The 15000-nt window shown below is 46.6% G+C and overlaps 66 non-coding genes and 1 pseudogene across 66 annotated transcripts in view; all 67 read left to right on the top strand.

The window, feature by feature from the left end:
- The window catches only part of LOC125793937 (5S ribosomal RNA), a 119-nt gene extending 68 nt beyond the window's left edge, over positions 1–51 (top strand). Inside the window, exon 1 of the ribosomal RNA XR_007433456.1 lies at positions 1–51. This exon is cut by the window's left edge and continues 68 nt beyond it. This is a non-coding gene — a ribosomal RNA (5S ribosomal RNA).
- A 110-nt stretch (positions 52–161) lies between these two features.
- On the top strand, positions 162–280 carry LOC125793348 (5S ribosomal RNA). The gene has a single exon (XR_007432932.1). It is a non-coding gene; the product is annotated as a 5S ribosomal RNA (ribosomal RNA).
- A 110-nt stretch (positions 281–390) lies between these two features.
- On the top strand, positions 391–509 carry LOC125793346 (5S ribosomal RNA). The gene has a single exon (XR_007432930.1). It is a non-coding gene; the product is annotated as a 5S ribosomal RNA (ribosomal RNA).
- Positions 510–619: 110 nt separating this feature from the next.
- On the top strand, positions 620–738 carry LOC125793936 (5S ribosomal RNA). The gene has a single exon (XR_007433455.1). It is a non-coding gene; the product is annotated as a 5S ribosomal RNA (ribosomal RNA).
- A 110-nt stretch (positions 739–848) lies between these two features.
- On the top strand, positions 849–967 carry LOC125793935 (5S ribosomal RNA). Its single transcript, XR_007433454.1, has one exon. It is a non-coding gene; the product is annotated as a 5S ribosomal RNA (ribosomal RNA).
- Positions 968–1077: 110 nt separating this feature from the next.
- LOC125793934 (5S ribosomal RNA) lies at positions 1078–1196 on the top strand. Its single transcript, XR_007433453.1, has one exon. It is a non-coding gene; the product is annotated as a 5S ribosomal RNA (ribosomal RNA).
- Positions 1197–1306: 110 nt separating this feature from the next.
- LOC125793933 (5S ribosomal RNA) lies at positions 1307–1425 on the top strand. The gene has a single exon (XR_007433452.1). It is a non-coding gene; the product is annotated as a 5S ribosomal RNA (ribosomal RNA).
- Positions 1426–1535: 110 nt separating this feature from the next.
- Positions 1536–1654, top strand: LOC125794020 (5S ribosomal RNA). The gene has a single exon (XR_007433538.1). It is a non-coding gene; the product is annotated as a 5S ribosomal RNA (ribosomal RNA).
- A 110-nt stretch (positions 1655–1764) lies between these two features.
- LOC125793166 (5S ribosomal RNA) lies at positions 1765–1883 on the top strand. The gene has a single exon (XR_007432750.1). It is a non-coding gene; the product is annotated as a 5S ribosomal RNA (ribosomal RNA).
- A 110-nt stretch (positions 1884–1993) lies between these two features.
- On the top strand, positions 1994–2112 carry LOC125793932 (5S ribosomal RNA). Its single transcript, XR_007433451.1, has one exon. It is a non-coding gene; the product is annotated as a 5S ribosomal RNA (ribosomal RNA).
- A 110-nt stretch (positions 2113–2222) lies between these two features.
- On the top strand, positions 2223–2341 carry LOC125793167 (5S ribosomal RNA). The gene has a single exon (XR_007432751.1). It is a non-coding gene; the product is annotated as a 5S ribosomal RNA (ribosomal RNA).
- Positions 2342–2451: 110 nt separating this feature from the next.
- Positions 2452–2570, top strand: LOC125793931 (5S ribosomal RNA). Its single transcript, XR_007433450.1, has one exon. It is a non-coding gene; the product is annotated as a 5S ribosomal RNA (ribosomal RNA).
- Positions 2571–2680: 110 nt separating this feature from the next.
- On the top strand, positions 2681–2799 carry LOC125793276 (5S ribosomal RNA). The gene has a single exon (XR_007432860.1). It is a non-coding gene; the product is annotated as a 5S ribosomal RNA (ribosomal RNA).
- A 110-nt stretch (positions 2800–2909) lies between these two features.
- On the top strand, positions 2910–3028 carry LOC125793358 (5S ribosomal RNA). The gene has a single exon (XR_007432942.1). It is a non-coding gene; the product is annotated as a 5S ribosomal RNA (ribosomal RNA).
- Positions 3029–3138: 110 nt separating this feature from the next.
- LOC125793930 (5S ribosomal RNA) lies at positions 3139–3257 on the top strand. The gene has a single exon (XR_007433449.1). It is a non-coding gene; the product is annotated as a 5S ribosomal RNA (ribosomal RNA).
- A 110-nt stretch (positions 3258–3367) lies between these two features.
- LOC125793929 (5S ribosomal RNA) lies at positions 3368–3486 on the top strand. The gene has a single exon (XR_007433448.1). It is a non-coding gene; the product is annotated as a 5S ribosomal RNA (ribosomal RNA).
- A 110-nt stretch (positions 3487–3596) lies between these two features.
- LOC125793927 (5S ribosomal RNA) lies at positions 3597–3715 on the top strand. The gene has a single exon (XR_007433446.1). It is a non-coding gene; the product is annotated as a 5S ribosomal RNA (ribosomal RNA).
- Positions 3716–3825: 110 nt separating this feature from the next.
- On the top strand, positions 3826–3944 carry LOC125793926 (5S ribosomal RNA). Its single transcript, XR_007433445.1, has one exon. It is a non-coding gene; the product is annotated as a 5S ribosomal RNA (ribosomal RNA).
- Positions 3945–4054: 110 nt separating this feature from the next.
- LOC125793925 (5S ribosomal RNA) lies at positions 4055–4173 on the top strand. Its single transcript, XR_007433444.1, has one exon. It is a non-coding gene; the product is annotated as a 5S ribosomal RNA (ribosomal RNA).
- Positions 4174–4283: 110 nt separating this feature from the next.
- On the top strand, positions 4284–4402 carry LOC125793924 (5S ribosomal RNA). The gene has a single exon (XR_007433443.1). It is a non-coding gene; the product is annotated as a 5S ribosomal RNA (ribosomal RNA).
- A 110-nt stretch (positions 4403–4512) lies between these two features.
- On the top strand, positions 4513–4631 carry LOC125794026 (5S ribosomal RNA). Its single transcript, XR_007433544.1, has one exon. It is a non-coding gene; the product is annotated as a 5S ribosomal RNA (ribosomal RNA).
- A 110-nt stretch (positions 4632–4741) lies between these two features.
- On the top strand, positions 4742–4860 carry LOC125793923 (5S ribosomal RNA). Its single transcript, XR_007433442.1, has one exon. It is a non-coding gene; the product is annotated as a 5S ribosomal RNA (ribosomal RNA).
- Positions 4861–4970: 110 nt separating this feature from the next.
- Positions 4971–5089, top strand: LOC125793991 (5S ribosomal RNA). The gene has a single exon (XR_007433509.1). It is a non-coding gene; the product is annotated as a 5S ribosomal RNA (ribosomal RNA).
- A 110-nt stretch (positions 5090–5199) lies between these two features.
- On the top strand, positions 5200–5318 carry LOC125793303 (5S ribosomal RNA). Its single transcript, XR_007432887.1, has one exon. It is a non-coding gene; the product is annotated as a 5S ribosomal RNA (ribosomal RNA).
- A 110-nt stretch (positions 5319–5428) lies between these two features.
- On the top strand, positions 5429–5547 carry LOC125793922 (5S ribosomal RNA). The gene has a single exon (XR_007433441.1). It is a non-coding gene; the product is annotated as a 5S ribosomal RNA (ribosomal RNA).
- A 110-nt stretch (positions 5548–5657) lies between these two features.
- LOC125793376 (5S ribosomal RNA) lies at positions 5658–5776 on the top strand. The gene has a single exon (XR_007432960.1). It is a non-coding gene; the product is annotated as a 5S ribosomal RNA (ribosomal RNA).
- Positions 5777–5886: 110 nt separating this feature from the next.
- Positions 5887–6005, top strand: LOC125793921 (5S ribosomal RNA). The gene has a single exon (XR_007433440.1). It is a non-coding gene; the product is annotated as a 5S ribosomal RNA (ribosomal RNA).
- Positions 6006–6115: 110 nt separating this feature from the next.
- Positions 6116–6234, top strand: LOC125793138 (5S ribosomal RNA). Its single transcript, XR_007432722.1, has one exon. It is a non-coding gene; the product is annotated as a 5S ribosomal RNA (ribosomal RNA).
- Positions 6235–6344: 110 nt separating this feature from the next.
- On the top strand, positions 6345–6463 carry LOC125793920 (5S ribosomal RNA). Its single transcript, XR_007433439.1, has one exon. It is a non-coding gene; the product is annotated as a 5S ribosomal RNA (ribosomal RNA).
- A 110-nt stretch (positions 6464–6573) lies between these two features.
- Positions 6574–6692, top strand: LOC125793442 (5S ribosomal RNA). The gene has a single exon (XR_007433026.1). It is a non-coding gene; the product is annotated as a 5S ribosomal RNA (ribosomal RNA).
- Positions 6693–6739: 47 nt separating this feature from the next.
- On the top strand, positions 6740–6858 carry LOC125793919 (5S ribosomal RNA). Its single transcript, XR_007433438.1, has one exon. It is a non-coding gene; the product is annotated as a 5S ribosomal RNA (ribosomal RNA).
- A 110-nt stretch (positions 6859–6968) lies between these two features.
- Positions 6969–7087, top strand: LOC125793918 (5S ribosomal RNA). The gene has a single exon (XR_007433437.1). It is a non-coding gene; the product is annotated as a 5S ribosomal RNA (ribosomal RNA).
- Positions 7088–7197: 110 nt separating this feature from the next.
- LOC125793916 (5S ribosomal RNA) lies at positions 7198–7316 on the top strand. The gene has a single exon (XR_007433435.1). It is a non-coding gene; the product is annotated as a 5S ribosomal RNA (ribosomal RNA).
- Positions 7317–7426: 110 nt separating this feature from the next.
- On the top strand, positions 7427–7545 carry LOC125793915 (5S ribosomal RNA). The gene has a single exon (XR_007433434.1). It is a non-coding gene; the product is annotated as a 5S ribosomal RNA (ribosomal RNA).
- Positions 7546–7655: 110 nt separating this feature from the next.
- On the top strand, positions 7656–7774 carry LOC125793914 (5S ribosomal RNA). The gene has a single exon (XR_007433433.1). It is a non-coding gene; the product is annotated as a 5S ribosomal RNA (ribosomal RNA).
- A 110-nt stretch (positions 7775–7884) lies between these two features.
- Positions 7885–8003, top strand: LOC125793913 (5S ribosomal RNA). Its single transcript, XR_007433432.1, has one exon. It is a non-coding gene; the product is annotated as a 5S ribosomal RNA (ribosomal RNA).
- A 110-nt stretch (positions 8004–8113) lies between these two features.
- LOC125793912 (5S ribosomal RNA) lies at positions 8114–8232 on the top strand. The gene has a single exon (XR_007433431.1). It is a non-coding gene; the product is annotated as a 5S ribosomal RNA (ribosomal RNA).
- Positions 8233–8342: 110 nt separating this feature from the next.
- LOC125793911 (5S ribosomal RNA) lies at positions 8343–8461 on the top strand. Its single transcript, XR_007433430.1, has one exon. It is a non-coding gene; the product is annotated as a 5S ribosomal RNA (ribosomal RNA).
- A 110-nt stretch (positions 8462–8571) lies between these two features.
- On the top strand, positions 8572–8690 carry LOC125793125 (5S ribosomal RNA). Its single transcript, XR_007432709.1, has one exon. It is a non-coding gene; the product is annotated as a 5S ribosomal RNA (ribosomal RNA).
- Positions 8691–8800: 110 nt separating this feature from the next.
- LOC125793910 (5S ribosomal RNA) lies at positions 8801–8919 on the top strand. The gene has a single exon (XR_007433429.1). It is a non-coding gene; the product is annotated as a 5S ribosomal RNA (ribosomal RNA).
- A 110-nt stretch (positions 8920–9029) lies between these two features.
- On the top strand, positions 9030–9138 carry LOC125793570 (5S ribosomal RNA; annotated as a pseudogene).
- Positions 9139–9248: 110 nt separating this feature from the next.
- Positions 9249–9367, top strand: LOC125793909 (5S ribosomal RNA). The gene has a single exon (XR_007433428.1). It is a non-coding gene; the product is annotated as a 5S ribosomal RNA (ribosomal RNA).
- A 110-nt stretch (positions 9368–9477) lies between these two features.
- Positions 9478–9596, top strand: LOC125793908 (5S ribosomal RNA). Its single transcript, XR_007433427.1, has one exon. It is a non-coding gene; the product is annotated as a 5S ribosomal RNA (ribosomal RNA).
- Positions 9597–9706: 110 nt separating this feature from the next.
- On the top strand, positions 9707–9825 carry LOC125793907 (5S ribosomal RNA). The gene has a single exon (XR_007433426.1). It is a non-coding gene; the product is annotated as a 5S ribosomal RNA (ribosomal RNA).
- Positions 9826–9935: 110 nt separating this feature from the next.
- Positions 9936–10054, top strand: LOC125793905 (5S ribosomal RNA). The gene has a single exon (XR_007433424.1). It is a non-coding gene; the product is annotated as a 5S ribosomal RNA (ribosomal RNA).
- Positions 10055–10164: 110 nt separating this feature from the next.
- LOC125793904 (5S ribosomal RNA) lies at positions 10165–10283 on the top strand. The gene has a single exon (XR_007433423.1). It is a non-coding gene; the product is annotated as a 5S ribosomal RNA (ribosomal RNA).
- Positions 10284–10393: 110 nt separating this feature from the next.
- Positions 10394–10512, top strand: LOC125793902 (5S ribosomal RNA). Its single transcript, XR_007433422.1, has one exon. It is a non-coding gene; the product is annotated as a 5S ribosomal RNA (ribosomal RNA).
- A 110-nt stretch (positions 10513–10622) lies between these two features.
- On the top strand, positions 10623–10741 carry LOC125793207 (5S ribosomal RNA). Its single transcript, XR_007432791.1, has one exon. It is a non-coding gene; the product is annotated as a 5S ribosomal RNA (ribosomal RNA).
- Positions 10742–10851: 110 nt separating this feature from the next.
- LOC125793901 (5S ribosomal RNA) lies at positions 10852–10970 on the top strand. Its single transcript, XR_007433421.1, has one exon. It is a non-coding gene; the product is annotated as a 5S ribosomal RNA (ribosomal RNA).
- Positions 10971–11080: 110 nt separating this feature from the next.
- LOC125793900 (5S ribosomal RNA) lies at positions 11081–11199 on the top strand. The gene has a single exon (XR_007433420.1). It is a non-coding gene; the product is annotated as a 5S ribosomal RNA (ribosomal RNA).
- A 110-nt stretch (positions 11200–11309) lies between these two features.
- Positions 11310–11428, top strand: LOC125793899 (5S ribosomal RNA). Its single transcript, XR_007433419.1, has one exon. It is a non-coding gene; the product is annotated as a 5S ribosomal RNA (ribosomal RNA).
- Positions 11429–11538: 110 nt separating this feature from the next.
- Positions 11539–11657, top strand: LOC125793898 (5S ribosomal RNA). The gene has a single exon (XR_007433418.1). It is a non-coding gene; the product is annotated as a 5S ribosomal RNA (ribosomal RNA).
- Positions 11658–11767: 110 nt separating this feature from the next.
- On the top strand, positions 11768–11886 carry LOC125793123 (5S ribosomal RNA). Its single transcript, XR_007432707.1, has one exon. It is a non-coding gene; the product is annotated as a 5S ribosomal RNA (ribosomal RNA).
- Positions 11887–11996: 110 nt separating this feature from the next.
- LOC125793220 (5S ribosomal RNA) lies at positions 11997–12115 on the top strand. Its single transcript, XR_007432804.1, has one exon. It is a non-coding gene; the product is annotated as a 5S ribosomal RNA (ribosomal RNA).
- Positions 12116–12225: 110 nt separating this feature from the next.
- On the top strand, positions 12226–12344 carry LOC125793897 (5S ribosomal RNA). The gene has a single exon (XR_007433417.1). It is a non-coding gene; the product is annotated as a 5S ribosomal RNA (ribosomal RNA).
- Positions 12345–12454: 110 nt separating this feature from the next.
- On the top strand, positions 12455–12573 carry LOC125793896 (5S ribosomal RNA). The gene has a single exon (XR_007433416.1). It is a non-coding gene; the product is annotated as a 5S ribosomal RNA (ribosomal RNA).
- A 110-nt stretch (positions 12574–12683) lies between these two features.
- On the top strand, positions 12684–12802 carry LOC125793895 (5S ribosomal RNA). The gene has a single exon (XR_007433415.1). It is a non-coding gene; the product is annotated as a 5S ribosomal RNA (ribosomal RNA).
- Positions 12803–12912: 110 nt separating this feature from the next.
- LOC125793893 (5S ribosomal RNA) lies at positions 12913–13031 on the top strand. The gene has a single exon (XR_007433413.1). It is a non-coding gene; the product is annotated as a 5S ribosomal RNA (ribosomal RNA).
- A 110-nt stretch (positions 13032–13141) lies between these two features.
- Positions 13142–13260, top strand: LOC125793892 (5S ribosomal RNA). Its single transcript, XR_007433412.1, has one exon. It is a non-coding gene; the product is annotated as a 5S ribosomal RNA (ribosomal RNA).
- Positions 13261–13370: 110 nt separating this feature from the next.
- On the top strand, positions 13371–13489 carry LOC125793322 (5S ribosomal RNA). The gene has a single exon (XR_007432906.1). It is a non-coding gene; the product is annotated as a 5S ribosomal RNA (ribosomal RNA).
- Positions 13490–13599: 110 nt separating this feature from the next.
- Positions 13600–13718, top strand: LOC125793275 (5S ribosomal RNA). Its single transcript, XR_007432859.1, has one exon. It is a non-coding gene; the product is annotated as a 5S ribosomal RNA (ribosomal RNA).
- A 110-nt stretch (positions 13719–13828) lies between these two features.
- On the top strand, positions 13829–13947 carry LOC125794017 (5S ribosomal RNA). Its single transcript, XR_007433535.1, has one exon. It is a non-coding gene; the product is annotated as a 5S ribosomal RNA (ribosomal RNA).
- Positions 13948–14057: 110 nt separating this feature from the next.
- On the top strand, positions 14058–14176 carry LOC125793321 (5S ribosomal RNA). The gene has a single exon (XR_007432905.1). It is a non-coding gene; the product is annotated as a 5S ribosomal RNA (ribosomal RNA).
- A 110-nt stretch (positions 14177–14286) lies between these two features.
- LOC125793274 (5S ribosomal RNA) lies at positions 14287–14405 on the top strand. The gene has a single exon (XR_007432858.1). It is a non-coding gene; the product is annotated as a 5S ribosomal RNA (ribosomal RNA).
- Positions 14406–14515: 110 nt separating this feature from the next.
- On the top strand, positions 14516–14634 carry LOC125793891 (5S ribosomal RNA). Its single transcript, XR_007433411.1, has one exon. It is a non-coding gene; the product is annotated as a 5S ribosomal RNA (ribosomal RNA).
- Positions 14635–14744: 110 nt separating this feature from the next.
- Positions 14745–14863, top strand: LOC125793890 (5S ribosomal RNA). Its single transcript, XR_007433410.1, has one exon. It is a non-coding gene; the product is annotated as a 5S ribosomal RNA (ribosomal RNA).
- Positions 14864–14973: 110 nt separating this feature from the next.
- The window catches only part of LOC125794027 (5S ribosomal RNA), a 119-nt gene continuing 92 nt past the window's right edge, over positions 14974–15000 (top strand). The window contains exon 1 of the ribosomal RNA XR_007433545.1: positions 14974–15000. This exon is cut by the window's right edge and continues 92 nt beyond it. This is a non-coding gene — a ribosomal RNA (5S ribosomal RNA).

The raw sequence follows: 15000 nt of genomic DNA, 5'->3' as shown, positions 1-15000 counted from the left end.
TGGTTAGTACTTGGATGGGAGACCACCTGGGAATACCAGGTGCTGTAAGCTTTTCCCCTCTTGCTTCCATTACCATGGTCTTGTTATACATTACTAGTTTGTTATCTGAAACCCAACATAGATGAAGTTGCATAAGTAGTCTTGATGAGAGCTCTGCAATGGCTTACGGTCACACTACCCTGAGAACGCCCGATCTCGTCTGATCTCGGCAGCTAAGCAGGGTTTGGCCTGGTTAGTACTTGGATGGCAGACCACCTGGGAATACCAGGTGCTGTAAGCTTTTCCCCTCTTGCTTCCATTACCATGGTCTTGTTATACATTACTAGTTTGTTATCTGAAACCCAACATAGATGAAGTTGCATAAGTAGTCTTGATGAGAGCTCTGCAATGGCTTAAGGTCACACTACCCTGAGAACGCCCGATCTCGTCTGATCTCGGAAGCTAAGCAGGGTTTGGCCTGGTTAGTACTTGGATGGGAGACCACCTGGGAATACCAGGTGCTGTAAGCTTTTCCCCTCTTGCTTCCATTACCATGGTCTTGTTATACATTACTAGTTTGTTATCTGAAACCCAACATAGATGAAGTTGCATAAGTAGTCTTGATGAGAGCTCTGCAATGGCTTACGGTCACACTACCCTGAGAACGCCCGATCTCGTCTGATCTCGGAAGCTAAGCAGGGTTTGGCCTGGTTAGTACTTGGATGGGAGACCACCTGGGAATACCAGGTGCTGTAAGCTTTTCCCCTCTTGCTTCCATTACCATGGTCTTGTTATACATTACTAGTTTGTTATCTGAAACCCAACATAGATGAAGTTGCATAAGTAGTCTTGATGAGAGCTCTGCAATGGCTTACGGTCACACTACCCTGAGAACGCCCGATCTCGTCTGATCTCGGAAGCTAAGCAGGGTTTGGCCTGGTTAGTACTTGGATGGGAGACCACCTGGGAATACCAGGTGCTGTAAGCTTTTCCCCTCTTGCTTCCATTACCATGGTCTTGTTATACATTACTAGTTTGTTATCTGAAACCCAACATAGATGAAGTTGCATAAGTAGTCTTGATGAGAGCTCTGCAATGGCTTACGGTCACACTACCCTGAGAACGCCCGATCTCGTCTGATCTCGGAAGCTAAGCAGGGTTTGGCCTGGTTAGTACTTGGATGGGAGACCACCTGGGAATACCAGGTGCTGTAAGCTTTTCCCCTCTTGCTTCCATTACCATGGTCTTGTTAAACATTACTAGTTTGTTATCTGAAACCCAACATAGATGAAGTTGCATAAGTAGTCTTGATGAGAGCTCTGCAATGGCTTACGGTCACACTACCCTGAGAACGCCCGATCTCGTCTGATCTCGGAAGCTAAGCAGGGTTTGGCCTGGTTAGTACTTGGATGGGAGACCACCTGGGAATACCAGGTGCTGTAAGCTTTTCCCCTCTTGCTTCCATTACCATGGTCTTGTTATACATTACTAGTTTGTTATCTGAAACCCAACATAGATGAAGTTGCATAAGTAGTCTTGATGAGAGCTCTGCAATGGCTTACGGTCACACTACCCTGAGAACGCCCGATCTCGTCTGATCTCGGAAGCTAAGCAGGGTTTGGCCTGGTTAGTACTTGGATGGGAGACCACCTGGGAATATCAGGTGCTGTAAGCTTTTCCCCTCTTGCTTCCATTACCATGGTCTTGTTATACATTACTAGTTTGGTATCTGAAACCCAACATAGATGAAGTTGCATAAGTAGTCTTGATGAGAGCTCTGCAATGGCTTACGGTCACACTACCCTGAGAACGCCCGATCTCGTCTGATCTCGGAAGCTAAGCAGGGTTTGGCCTGGTTAGTACTTGGATGGGAGACCACCTGGGAATACCAGGTTCTGTAAGCTTTTCCCCTCTTGCTTCCATTACCATGGTCTTGTTATACATTACTAGTTTGTTATCTGAAACCCAACATAGATGAAGTTGCATAAGTAGTCTTGATGAGAGCTCTGCAATGGCTTACGGTCACACTACCCTGAGAACGCCCGATCTCGTCTGATCTCGGAAGCTAAGCAGGGTTTGGCCTGGTTAGTACTTGGATGGGAGACCACCTGGGAATACCAGGTGCTGTAAGCTTTTCCCCTCTTGCTTCCATTACCATGGTCTTGTTATACATTACTAGTTTGTTATCTGAAACCCAACATAGATGAAGTTGCATAAGTAGTCTTGATGAGAGCTCTGCAATGGCTTACGGTCACACTACCCTGAGAACGCCCGGTCTCGTCTGATCTCGGAAGCTAAGCAGGGTTTGGCCTGGTTAGTACTTGGATGGGAGACCACCTGGGAATACCAGGTGCTGTAAGCTTTTCCCCTCTTGCTTCCATTACCATGGTCTTGTTATACATTACTAGTTTGTTATCTGAAACCCAACATAGATGAAGTTGCATAAGTAGTCTTGATGAGAGCTCTGCAATGGCTTACGGTCACACTACCCTGAGAACGCCCGATCTCGTCTGATCTCGGAAGCTAAGCAGGGTTTGGCCTGGTTAGTACTTGGATGGGAGACCACCTGGGAATACCAGGTGCTGTAAGCTTTTCCCCTCTTGCTTCCATTACCATGGTCTTGTTATACATTACTAGTTTGTTATCTGAAACCCAACATAGATGAAGTTGCATAAGTAGTCTTGATGAGAGCTCTACAATGGCTTACGGTCACACTACCCTGAGAACGCCCGATCTCGTCTGATCTCGGAAGCTAAGCAGCGTTTGGCCTGGTTAGTACTTGGATGGGAGACCACCTGGGAATACCAGGTGCTGTAAGCTTTTCCCCTCTTGCTTCCATTACCATGGTCTTGTTATACATTACTAGTTTGTTATCTGAAACCCAACATAGATGAAGTTGCATAAGTAGTCTTGATGAGAGCTCTGCAATGGCTTACGGTCACACTACCCTGAGAAAGCCCGATCTCGTCTGATCTCGGAAGCTAAACAGGGTTTGGCCTGGTTAGTACTTGGATGGGAGACCACCTGGGAATACCAGGTGCTGTAAGCTTTTCCCCTCTTGCTTCCATTACCATGGTCTTGTTATACATTACTAGTTTGTTATCTGAAACCCAACATAGATGAAGTTGCATAAGTAGTCTTGATGAGAGCTCTGCAATGGCTTACGGTCACACTACCCTGAGAACGCCCGATCTCGTCTGATCTCGGAAGCTAAGCAGGGTTTGGCCTGGTTAGTACTTGGATGGGAGACCACCTGGGAATACCAGGTGCTGTAAGCTTTTCCCCTCTTGCTTCCATTACCATGGTCTTGTTATATATTACTCGTTTGTTATCTGAAACCCAACATAGATGAAGTTGCATAAGTAGTCTTGATGAGAGCTCTGCAATGGCTTACGGTCACACTACCCTGAGAACGCCCGATCTCGTCTGATCTCGGAAGCTAAGCAGGGTTTGGCCTGGTTAGTACTTGGATGGGAGACCACCTGGGAATACCAGGTGCTGTAAGCTTTTCCCCTCTTGCTTCCATTACCATGGTCTTGTTATACATTACTAGTTTGTTATCTGAAACCCAACATAGATGAAGTTGCATAAGTAGTCTTGATGAGAGCTCTGCAATGGCTTACGGTCACACTACCCTGAGAACGCCCGATCTCGTCTGATCTCGGAAGCTAAGCAGGGTTTGGCCTGGTTAGTACTTGGATGGGAGACCACCTGGGAATACCAGGTGCTGTAAGCTTTTCCCCTCTTGCTTCCATTACCATGGTCTTGTTATACATTACTAGTTTGTTATCTGAAACCCAACATAGATGAAGTTTCATAAGTAGTCTTGATGAGAGCTCTGCAATGGCTTACGGTCACACTACCCTGAGAACGCCCGATCTCGTCTGATCTCGGAAGCTAAGCAGGGTTTGGCCTGGTTAGTACTTGGATGGGAGACCACCTGGGAATACCAGGTGCTGTAAGCTTTTCCCCTCTTGCTTCCATTACCATGGTCTTGTTATACATTACTAGTTTGTTATCTGAAACCCAACATAGATGAAGTTGCATAAGTAGTCTTGATGAGAGCTCTGCAATGGCTTACGGTCACACTACCCTGAGAACGCCCGATCTCGTCTGATCTCGGAAGCTAAGCAGGGTTTGGCCTGGTTAGTACTTGGATGGGAGACCACCTGGGAATACCAGGTGCTGTAAGCTTTTCCCCTCTTGCTTCCATTACCATGGTATTGTTATACATTACTAGTTTGTTATCTGAAACCCAACATAGATGAAGTTGCATAAGTAGTCTTGATGAGAGCTCTGCAATGGCTTACGGTCACACTACCCTGAGAACGCCCGATCTCGTCTGATCTCGGAAGCTAAGCAGGGTTTGGCCTGGTTAGTACTTGGATGGGAGACCACCTGGGAATACCAGGTGCTGTAAGCTTTTCCCCTCTTGCTTCCATTACCATGGTCTTGTTATACATTACTAGTTTGTTATCTGAAACCCAACATAGATGAAGTTGCATAAGTAGTCTTGATGAGAGCTCTGCAATGGCTTACGGTCACACTACCCTGAGAACGCCCGATCTCGTCTGATCTCGGAAGCTAAGCAGGGTGTGGCCTGGTTAGTACTTGGATGGGAGACCACCTGGGAATACCAGGTGCTGTAAGCTTTTCCCCTCTTGCTTCCATTACCATGGTCTTGTTATACATTACTAGTTTGTTATCTGAAACCCAACATAGATGAAGTTGCATAAGTAGTCTTGATGAGAGCTCTGCAATGGCTTACGGTCACACTACCCTGAGAACGCCCGATCTCGTCTGATCTCGGAAGCTAAGCAGGGTTTGGCCTGGTTAGTACTTGGATGGGAGACCACCTGGGAATACCAGGTGCTGTAAGCTTTTCCCCTCTTGCTTCCATTACCATGGTCTTGTTATACATTACTAGTTTGGTATCTGAAACCCAACATAGATGAAGTTGCATAAGTAGTCTTGATGAGAGCTCTGCAATGGCTTACGGTCACACTACCCTGAGAACGCCCGATCTCGTCTGATCTCGGAAGCTAAGCAGGGTTTGGCCTGGTTAGTACTTGGATGGGAGACCACCTGGGAATTCCAGGTGCTGTAAGCTTTTCCCCTCTTGCTTCCATTACCATGGTCTTGTTATACATTACTAGTTTGGTATCTGAAACCCAACATAGATGAAGTTGCATAAGTAGTCTTGATGAGAGCTCTGCAATGGCTTACGGTCACACTACCCTGAGAACGCCCGATCTCGTCTGATCTCGGAAGCTAAGCAGGGTTTGGCCTGGTTAGTACTTGGATGGGAGACCACCTGGGAATACCAGGTGCTGGAAGCTTTTCCCCTCTTGCTTCCTTTACCATGGTCTTGTTATACATTACTAGTTTGGTATCTGAAACCCAACATAGATGAAGTTGCATAAGTAGTCTTGATGAGAGCTCTGCAATGGCTTACGGTCACACTACCCTGAGAACGCCCGATCTCGTCTGATCTCGGAAGCTAAGCAGGGTTTGGCCTGGTTAGTACTTGGATGGGAGACCACCTGGGAATACCAGGTGCTGTAAGCTTTTCCCCTCTTGCTTCCATTACCATGGTCTTGTTATACATTACTAGTTTGTTATCTAAAACCCAACATAGATGAAGTTGCATAAGTAGTCTTGATGAGAGCTCTGCAATGGCTTACGGTCACACTACCCTGAGAACGCCTGATCTCGTCTGATTTCGGAAGCTAAGCAGGGTTTGGCCTGGTTAGTACTTGGATGGGAGACCACCTGGGAATACCAGGTGCTGTAAGCTTTTCCCCTCTTGCTTCCATTACCATGGTCTTGTTATACATTACTAGTTTGTTATCTGAAACCCAACATAGATGAAGTTGCATAAGTAGTCTTGATGAGAGCTCTGCAACGGCTTACGGTCACACTACCCTGAGAACGCCCGATCTCGTCTGATCTCGGAAGCTAAGCAGGGTTTGGCCTGGTTAGTACTTGGATGGGAGACCACCTGGGAATACCAGGTGCTGTAAGCTTTTCCCCTCTTGCTTCCATTACCATGGTCTTGTTATACATTACTAGTTTGTTATCTGAAACCCAACATAGATGAAGTTGCATAAGTAGTCTTGATGAGAGCTCTGCAATGGCTTACGGTCACGCTACCCTGAGAACGCCCGATCTCGTCTGATCTCGGAAGCTAAGCAGGGTTTGGCCTGGTTAGTACTTGGATGGGAGACCACCTGGGAATACCAGGTGCTGTAAGCTTTTCCCCTCTTGCTTCCATTACCATGGTCTTGTTATACATTACTAGTTTGTTATCTGAAACCCAACATAGATGAAGTTGCATAAGTAGTCTTGATGAGAGCTCTGCAATGGCTTACGGTCACACTACCCTGAGAACGCCCGATCTCGTCTGATCTCGGAAGCTAAGCAGGGTTTGGCCTGGTTAGTACTTGGATGGGAGACCACCTGGGAATACCAGGTGCTGTAAGCTATTCCCCTCTTGCTTCCATTACCATGGTCTTGTTATACATTACTAGTTTGTTATCTGAAACCCAACATAGATGAAGTTGCATAAGTAGTCTTGATGAGAGCTCTGCAATGGCTTACGGTCACACTACCCTGAGAACGCCCGATCTCGTCTGATCTCGGAAGCTAAGCATGGTTTGGCCTGGTTAGTACTTGGATGGGAGACCACCTGGGAATACCAGGTGCTGTAACCCAACATAGATGAAGTTGCATAAGTAGTCTTGATGAGAGCTCTGCAATGGCTTACGGTCACACTACCCTGAGAACGCCCGATCTCGTCTGATCTCGGAAGCTAAGCAGGGTTTGGCCTGGTTAGTACTTGGATGGGAGACCACCTGGGAATACCAGGTGCTGTAAGCTTTTCCCCTCTTGCTTCCATTACCATGGTCTTGTTATACATTACTAGTTTGTTATCTGAAACCCAACATAGATGAAGTTGCATAAGTAGTCTTGATGAGAGCTCTGCAATGGCTTACGGTCACACTACCCTGAGAACGCCCGATCTCGTCTGATCTCGGAAGCTAAGCAGGGTTTGGCCTGGTTAGTACTTGGATGGGAGACCACCTGGGAATACCAGGTGCTGTAAGCTTTTCCCCTCTTGCTTCCATTACCATGGTCTTGTTATACATTACTAGTTTGTTGTCTGAAACCCAACATAGATGAAGTTGCATAAGTAGTCTTGATGAGAGCTCTGCAATGGCTTACGGTCACACTACCCTGAGAACGCCCGATCTCGTCTGATCTCGGAAGCTAAGCAGGGTTTGGCCTGGTTAGTACTTGGATGGGAGACCACCTGGGAATACCAGGTGCTGTAAGCTTTTCCCCTCTTGCTTCCATTACCATGGTCTTGTTATACATTACTAGTTTGTTATCTGAAACCCAACATAGATGAAGTTGCATAAGTAGTCTTGATGAGAGCTCTGCAATGGCTTACGGTCACACTACCCTGAGAACGCCCGATCTCGTCTGATCTCGGAAGCTAAGCAGGGTTTGGCCTGGTTAGTACTTGGATGGGAGACCACCTGGGAATACCAGGTGCTGTAAGCTTTTCCCCTCTTGCTTCCATTACCATGGTCTTGTTATACATTACTAGTTTGTTATCTGAAACCCAACATAGATGAAGTTGCATAAGTAGTCTTGATGAGAGCTCTGCAATGGCTTACGGTCACACTACCCTGAGAACGCCCGATCTCGTCTGATCTCGGAAGCTAAGCAGGGTTTGGCCTGGTTAGTACTTGGATGGGAGACCACCTGGGAATACCAGGTGCTGTAAGCTTTTCCCCTCTTGCTTCCACTACCATGGTCTTGTTATACATTACTAGTTTGTTTTCTGAAACCCAACATAGATGAAGTTGCATAAGTAGTCTTGATGAGAGCTCTGCAATGGCTTACGGTCACACTACCCTGAGAACGCCCGATCTCGTCTGATCTCGGAAGCTAAGCAGGGTTTGGCCTGGTTAGTACTTGGATGGGAGACCACCTGGGAATACCAGGTGCTGTAAGCTTTTCCCCTCTTGCTTCCATTACGATGGTCTTGTTATACATTACTAGTTTGTTATCTGAAACCCAACATAGATGAAGTTGCATAAGTAGTCTTGATGAGAGCTCTGCAATGGCTTACGGTCACACTACCCTGAGAACGCCCGATCTCGTCTGATCTCGGAAGCTAAGCAGGGTTTGGCCTGGTTAGTACTTGGATGGGAGACCACCTGGGAATACCAGGTGCTGTAAGCTTTTCCCCTCTTGCTTCCATTACCATGGTCTTGTTATACATTACTAGTTTGTTATCTGAAACCCAACATAGATGAAGTTGCAAAAGTAGTCTTGATGAGAGCTCTGCAATGGCTTACGGTCACACTACCCTGAGAACGCCCGATCTCGTCTGATCTCGGAAGCTAAGCAGGGTTTGGCCTGGTTAGTACTTGGATGGGAGACCACCTGGGAATACCAGGTGCTGTAAGCTTTTCCCCTCTTGCTTCCATTACCATGGTCTTGTTATACATTACTGGTTTGTTATCTGAAACCCAACATAGATGAAGTTGCATAAGTAGTCTTGATGAGAGCTCTGTAATGGCTTACGGTCACACTACCCTGAGAACGCTCGATCTCGTCTGATCTCGGAAGCTAAGCAGGGTTTGGCCTGGTTAGTACTTGGATGGGAGACCACCTGGGAATACCAGGTGCTGTAAGCTTTTCCCCTCTTGCTTCCATTACCATGGTCTTGTTATACATTACTAGTTTGTTATCTGAAACCCAACATAGATGAAGTTGCATAAGTAGTCTTGATGAGAGCTCTGCAATGGCTTACGGTCACACTACCCTGAGAACGCCCGATCTCGTCTGATCTCGGAAGCTAAGCAGGGTTTGGCCTGGTTAGTACTTGGATGGGAGACCACCTGGGAATACCAGGTGCTGTAAGCTTTTCCCCTCTTGCTTCCATTACCATGGTCTTGTTATACATTACTAGTTTGTTATCTGAAACCCAACATAGATGAAGTTGCATAAGTAGTCTTGATGAGAGCTCTGCAATGGCTTACGGTCACACTACCCTGAGAACGTCTGATCTCGGAAGCTAAGCAGGGTTTGGCCTGGTTAGTATTTGGATGGGAGACCACCTGGGAATACCAGGTGCTGTAAGCTTTTCCCCTCTTGCTTCCATTACCATGGTCTTGTTATACATTACTAGTTTGTTATCTGAAACCCAACATAGATGAAGTTGCATAAGTAGTCTTGATGAGAGCTCTGCAATGGCTTACGGTCACACTACCCTGAGAACGCCCGATCTCGTCTGATCTCGGAAGCTAAGCAGGGTTTGGCCTGGTTAGTACTTGGATGGGAGACCACCTGGGAATACCAGGTGCTGTAAGCTTTTCCCCTCTTGCTTCCATTACCATGGTCTTGTTATACATTACTAGTTTGTTATCTGAAACCCAACATAGATGAAGTTGCATAAGTAGTCTTGATGAGAGCTCTGCAATGGCTTACGGTCACACTACCCTGAGAACGCCCGATCTCGTCTGATCTCGGAAGCTAAGCAGGGTTTGGCCTGGTTAGTACTTGGATGGGAGACCACCTGGGAATACCAGGTGCTGTAAGCTTTTCCCCTCTTGCTTCCATTACCATGGTCTTGTTATACATTACTAGTTTGTTATCTGAAACCCAACATAGATGAAGTTGCATAAGTAGTCTTGATGAGAGCTCTGCAATGGCTTACGGTCACACTACCCTGAGAACGCCCGATCTCGTCTGATCTCGGAAGCTAAGCAGGGTTTGGCCTGGTTAGTACTTGGATGGGAGACCACCTGGGAATACCAGGTGCTGTAAGCTTTTCCCCTCTTGCTTCCATTACCATGGTCTTGTTATACATTACTAGTTTGTTATCTGAAACCCAACATAGATGAAGTTGCATAAGTAGGCTTGATGAGAGCTCTGCAATGGCTTACGGTCACACTACCCTGAGAACGCCCGATCTCGTCTGATCTCGGAAGCTAAGCAGGGTTTGGCCTGGTTAGTACTTGGATGGGAGACCACCTGGGAATACCAGGTGCTGTAAGCTTTTCCCCTCTTGCTTCCATTACCATGGTCTTGTTATACATTACTAGTTTGTTATCTGAAACCCAACATAGATGAAGTTGCATAAGTAGTCTTGATGAGAGCTCTGCAATGGCTTACGGTCACACTACCCTGAGAACGCCCGATCTCGTCTGATCTCGGAAGCTAAGCAGGGTTTGGCCTGGTTAGTACTTGGATGGGAGACCACCTGGGAATACCAGGTGCTGTAAGCTTTTCCCCTCTTGCTTCCATTACCATGGTCTTGTTATACATTACTAGTTTGTTATCTGAAACCCAACATAGATGAAGTTGCATAAGTAGTCTTGATGAGAGCTCTGCAATGGCTTACGGTCACACTACCCTGAGAACGCCCGATCTCGTCTGATCTCGGAAGCTAAGCAGGGTTTGGCCTGGTTAGTACTTGGATGGGAGACCACCTGGGAATACCAGGTGCTGTAAGCTTTTCCCCTCTTGCTTCCATTACCATGGTCTTGTTATACATTACTAGTTTGTTATCTGAAACCCAACATAGATGAAGTTGCATAAGTAGTCTTGATGAGAGCTCTGCAATTGCTTACGGTCACACTACCCTGAGAACGTCCGATCTCGTCTGATCTCGGAAGCTAAGCAGGGTTTGGCCTGGTTAGTACTTGGATGGGAGACCACCTGGGAATACCAGGTGCTGTAAGCTTTTCCCCTCTTGCTTCCATTACCATGGTCTTGTTATACATTACTAGTTTGTTATCTGAAACCCAACATAGATGAAGTTGCATAAGTAGTCTTGATGAGAGCTCTGCAATGGCTTACGGTCACACTACCCTGAGAACGCCCGATCTCGTCTGATCTCGGAAGCTAAGCAGGGTTTGGCCTGGTTAGTACTTGGATGGGAGACCACCTGGGAATACCAGGTGCTGTAAGCTTTTCCCCTCTTGCTTCCATTACCATGGTCTTGTTATACATTACTGGTTTGTTATCTGAAACCCAACATAGATGAAGTTGCATAAGTAGTCTTGATGAGAGCTCTGTAATGGCTTACGGTCACACTACCCTGAGAACGCCCGATCTCGTCTGATCTCGGAAGCTAAGCAGGGTTTGGCCTGGTTAGTACTTGGATGGGAGACCACCTGGGAATACCAGGTGCTGTAAGCTTTTCCCCTCTTGCTTCCATTACCATGGTCTTGTTATACATTACTAGTTTGTTATCTGAAACCCAACATAGATGAAGTTGCATAAGTAGTCTTGATGAGAGCTCTGCAATGGCTTACGGTCACACTACCCTGAGAACGCCCGATCTCGTCTGATCTCGGAAGCTAAGCAGGGTTTGGCCTGGTTAGTACTTGGATGGGAGACCACCTGGGAATACCAGGTGCTGTAAGCTTTTCCCCTCTTGCTTCCATTACCATGGTCTTGTTATACATTACTAGTTTGTTATCTGAAACCCAACATAGATGAAGTTGCATAAGTAGTCTTGATGAGAGCTCTGCAATGGCTTACGGTCACACTACCCTGAGAACGCCCGATCTCGTCTGATCTCGGAAGCTAAGCAGGGTTTGGCCTGGTTAGTACTTGGATGGGAGACCACCTGGGAATACCAGGTGCTGTAAGCTTTTCCCCTCTTGCTTCCATTACCATGGTCTTGTTATACATTACTAGTTTCTTATCTGAAACCCAACATAGATGAAGTTGCATAAGTAGTCTTGATGAGAGCTCTGCAATGGCTTACGGTCACACTACCCTGAGAATGCCCGATCTCGTCTGATCTCGGAAGCTAAGCAGGGTTTGGCCTGGTTAGTACTTGGATGGGAGACCACCTGGGAATACCAGGTGCTGTAAGCTTTTCCCCTCTTGCTTCCATTACCATGGTCTTGTTATACATTACTAGTTTGTTATCTGAAACCCAACATAGATGAAGTTGCATAAGTAGTCTTGATGAGAGCTCTGCAATGGCTTACGGTCACACTACCCTGAGAACGCCCGATCTCATCTGATCTCGGAAGCTAAGCGGGGTTTGGCCTGGTTAGTACTTGGATGGGAGACCACCTGGGAATACCAGGTGCTGTAAGATTTTCCCCTCTTGCTTCCATTACCATGGTCTTGTTATACATTACTAGTTTGTTGTCTGAAACCCAACATAGATGAAGTTGCATAAGTAGTCTTGATGAGAGCTCTGCAATGGCTTACGGTCACACTACCCTGAGAACGCCCGATCTCGTCTGATCTCGGAAGCTAAGCAGGGTTTGGCCTGGTTAGTACTTGGATGGGAGACCACCTGGGAATACCAGGTGCTGTAAGCTTTTCCCCTCTTGCTTCCATTACCATGGTCTTGTTATACATTACTAGTTTGTTATCTGAAACCCAACATAGATGAAGTTGCATAAGTAGTCTTGATGAGAGCTCTGCAATGGCTTACGGTCACACTACCCTGAGAACGCCCGATCTCGTCTGATCTCGGAAGCTAAGCAGGGTTTGGCCTGGTTAGTACTTGGATGGGAGACCACCTGGGAATACCAGGTGCTGTAAGCTTTTCCCCTCTTGCTTCCATTACCATGGTCTTGTTATACATTACTAGTTTGTTATCTGAAACCCAACATAGATGAAGTTGCATAAGTAGTCTTGATGAGAGCTCTGCAATGGCTTACGGTCACACTACCCTGAGAACGCCCGATCTCGTCTGATCTCGGAAGCTAAGCAGGGTTTGGCCTGGTTAGTACTTGGATGGGAGACCACCTGGGAATACCAGGTGCTGTAAGCTTTTCCCCTGTTGCTTCCATTACCATGGTCTTGTTATACATTACTAGTTTGTTATCTGAAACCCAACATAGATGAAGTTGCATAAGTATTCTTGATGAGAGCTCTGCAATGGCTTACGGTCACACTACCCTGAGAACGCCCGATCTCGTCTGATCTCGGAAGCTAAGCAGGGTTTGGCCTGGTTAGTACTTGGATGGGAGACCACCTGGGAATACCAGGTGCTGTAAGCTTTTCCCCTCTTGCTTCCATTACCATGGTCTTGTTATACATTACTAGTTTGTTATCTGAAACCCAACATAGATGAAGTTGCATAAGTAGTCTTGATGAGAGCTCTGCAATGGCTTACGGTCACACTACCCTGAGAACGCCCGATCTCGTCTGATCTCGGAAGCTAAGCAGGGTTTGGCCTGGTTAGTACTTGGATGGGAGACCACCTGGGAATACCAGGTGCTGTAAGCTTTTCCCCTCTTGCTTCCATTACCATGGTCTTGTTATACATTACTAGTTTGTTATCTGAAACCCAACATAGATGAAGTTGCATAAGTAGTCTTGATGAGAGCTCTGCAATGGCTTACGGTCACACTACCCTGAGAACGCCCAATCTCGTCTGATCTCGGAAGCTAAGCAGGGTTTGGCCTGGTTAGTACTTGGATGGGAGACCACCTGGGAATACCAGGTGCTGTAAGCTTTTCCTCTCTTGCTTCCATTACCATGGTCTTGTTATACATTACTAGTTTGTTATCTGAAACCCAACATAGATGAAGTTGCATAAGTAGTCTTGATGAGAGCTCTGCAATGGCTTACGGTCACACTACCCTGAGAACGCCCGATCTCGTCTGATCTCGGAAGCTAAGCAGGTTTTGGCCTGGTTAGTACTTGGATGGGAGACCACCTGGGAATACCAGGTGCTGTAAGCTTTTCCCCTCTTGCTTCCATTAGCATGGTCTTGTTATACATTACTAGTTTGTTATCTGAAACCCAACATAGATGAAGTTGCATAAGTAGTCTTGATGAGAGCTCTGCAATGGCTTACGGTCACACTACCTTGAGAACGCCCGATCTCGTCTGATCTCGGAAGCTAAGCAGGGTTTGGCCTGGTTAGTACTTGGATGGGAGACCACCTGGGAATACCAGGTGCTGTAAGCTTTTCCCCTCTTGCTTCCATTACCATGGTCTTGTTATACATTACTAGTTTGTTATCTGAAACCCAACATAGATGAAGTTGCATAAGTAGTCTTGATGAGAGCTCTGCAATGGCTTACGGTCACACTACCCTGAGAACGCCCAATCTCGTCTGATCTCGGAAGCTAAGCAGGGTTTGGCCTGGTTAGTACTTGGATGGGAGACCACCTGGGAATACCAGGTGCTGTAAGCTTTTCCTCTCTTGCTTCCATTACCATGGTCTTGTTATACATTACTAGTTTGTTATCTGAAACCCAACATAGATGAAGTTGCATAAGTAGTCTTGATGAGAGCTCTGCAATGGCTTACGGTCACACTACCCTGAGAACGCCCGATCTCGTCTGATCTCGGAAGCTAAGCAGGTTTTGGCCTGGTTAGTACTTGGATGGGAGACCACCTGGGAATACCAGGTGCTGTAAGCTTTTCCCCTCTTGCTTCCATTAGCATGGTCTTGTTATACATTACTAGTTTGTTATCTGAAACCCAACATAGATGAAGTTGCATAAGTAGTCTTGATGAGAGCTCTGCAATGGCTTACGGTCACACTACCCTGAGAACGCCCGATCTCGTCTGATCTCGGAAGCTAAGCAGGGTTTGGCCTGGTTAGTACTTGGATGGGAGACCACCTGGGAATACCAGGTGCTGTAAGCTTTTCCCCTCTTGCTTCCATTACCATGGTCTTGTTATACATTACTAGTTTGTTATTTGAAACCCAACATAGATGAAGTTGCATAAGTAGTCTTGATGAGAGCTCTGCAATGGCTTACGGTCACACTACCCTGAGAACGCCCGATCTCGTCTGATCTCGGAAGCTAAGCAGGGTTTGGCCTGGTTAGTACTTGGATGGGAGACCACCTGGGAATACCAGGTGCTGTAAGCTTTTCCCCTCTTGCTTCCATTACCATGGTCTTGTTATACATTACTAGTTTGTTATCTGAAACCCAACATAGATGAAGTTGCATAAGTAGTCTTGATGAGAGCTCTGCAATGGCTTACGGTCACACTACCCTGAGATCG

This window comes from Astyanax mexicanus, unplaced genomic scaffold, assembly GCF_023375975.1.
Source record: "Astyanax mexicanus isolate ESR-SI-001 unplaced genomic scaffold, AstMex3_surface scaffold_37, whole genome shotgun sequence".
NCBI lineage: Eukaryota > Metazoa > Chordata > Actinopteri > Characiformes > Acestrorhamphidae > Astyanax > Astyanax mexicanus.
This window is presented reverse-complemented; position numbering and strand designations above follow the sequence as displayed.